The following is a 1,753-nucleotide window of genomic DNA, read 5'->3' as shown; positions in this document are numbered from 1 at the left end:
GGTGTATGTGGCTGGTGCCCTAGCCACTTGCGCTACAGGCACTGAGCCCTTCTTAATTTCTTCATTGACCCTTTGGTTATTTGGGAGCATGATATTTAATTTCATGTATTTTGTACAGGTTAAAAAGTTCCTCTTGTTATTGATTTCTGGTTTTATTCCATTGTGGTCTGAGAAAATACTTGATACGATTTTAATTCTTTTAAATTTGCTGAGACTTGTTTCATGGCCTCACATATCATCTATCCTAGAGAATGTTCCATGTGCTGATAGAAAGATGTTGGATAAGATATTCTCTAAGTGTTCGTTAGGTATAGCTTATCTAAATTGCAGTTTAAAGCCAGTGCTTCTTTGTTGATTTTCTGTATAGATAATCTGTCCATTGCTGAGAGGAGGGTGTTGAAGTGCCTAACTATTTTGTCTTGGAGTCTATGTAATACTCCCTTCAGGTTTAATATTTTCTTTATGTATCTGTGTGCTCCAGTGTTGGGTGCATATATACTTAGATTCTTTTTCTGAATTGGTCCCTTTATCATTATATGTGAATTATAATATCCTTCTTTGCTTTTAGCTTGTGACTTAAAATCTGTTTTATCTAAGTATATCTATTGCTTCCTTTTAGTTTTCATTTACATGAAATGTCTTTTCTCATCCTTTCACTTTTGGTCTATATGTGTCTTTACAGGTGAAGTGAATTTCTTGTAGGCAGCATATATAATTGGATCATTTTAAAAATTCATTCACCTGGTCTGTATTTTTCAAGTGGGAAATTAAATCCATTAACATTCAGGGTTATCATTGTTAGGTGAGGCCTTATTTTGTTAATTCTCATTTTATTGTTTTCTATTTTTTTTAATATCCTTTGTTTTTTCTTCTTCTCTTATTGTTTGTCATTGTGGTTTGTGGTTTTCTTAAGTACTATGGTTTGATTATTTTCTTTTGTGTGTGTATCTACCAGTGAGTTTTATACTTTTGCATTTTTGCATGTTTTATTTTGTTTTCTTTTTAAAGACAGTCTCACTATGTCACTTTGGGTAGAGGGCCGTGGCGTCACAGCACACAGCAACCTCAAACTCCTGCTTAAGTGATTCTCTTGCCTCAGCCTCCCAAATAACTGGGACTACAGGTGCTTGCCACAATGCCTGGCAATTTTTTTGTGCAGTTGTCATTGTTTTTAGCAGGTCTGGACTGGATTGGAAACTGCCAGCCCTGGTGTATGTGACTGGCACCCTGACCACTGAGCTACAGGTGCTGAGCCACTGTTGCATGTTTTCATGGTAGTGATTATCATCTTTTTGCTTCCAATGTAGGACACCCTTGAACATTTCTTGTATAGGCTGTCTAGTAGTGATGAATTCCCTCAATTTCTGCTTGCCTGGAAAAGCCTTTATTTCTCCCTCATTTCTAAAGAATAGCTTTGCTGGGTATATTACTCTTGGCAATCTTTTTTCTTTCAGCATTTTGTACATGCCTTTTTATTCTCTTGGCTTGTGAGGTTCTGCTGTTAATCCAATAGGCGTTCCCTTATGTATGACTTAACATTTTTCTCTTGCTGTTTTTAGAATCCTTTCTTTGGCTTTGGCTTTTGACAATTTATAAGCCACAAAGTTTATGGGAATGTATAGGAGAGGTACCTGTTTTAGATTAAGGTAGTCAAGGAAGGGTTACTAGAAGAAGTCTTTTTTTTTTTTTCTTTTTGAGACAGAGCCTCAAGCTGTCTGCCTGGGTAGAGTGCCATGGCATCACGCTCACAGCA

The 1,753-nt window shown here is 36.6% G+C and overlaps 1 protein-coding gene across 3 annotated transcripts in view; it reads left to right on the top strand.

Moving 5' to 3' along the window:
• The window catches only part of MYBL1 (MYB proto-oncogene like 1), a 51,739-nt gene that overhangs the window by 34,749 nt on the left and 15,237 nt on the right, over positions 1 to 1,753 (top strand). The window lies entirely within an intron of this gene.

This window comes from Otolemur garnettii, unplaced genomic scaffold (assembly GCF_000181295.1).
Source record: "Otolemur garnettii isolate 467f Iridium unplaced genomic scaffold, OtoGar3 scaffold00113, whole genome shotgun sequence".
In the NCBI taxonomy this organism is placed as follows: Eukaryota; Metazoa; Chordata; class Mammalia; order Primates; family Galagidae; genus Otolemur; species Otolemur garnettii.
Note: the sequence above shows the minus strand (reverse complement) of the source record. Positions and strands in the feature narration are given on the sequence as shown.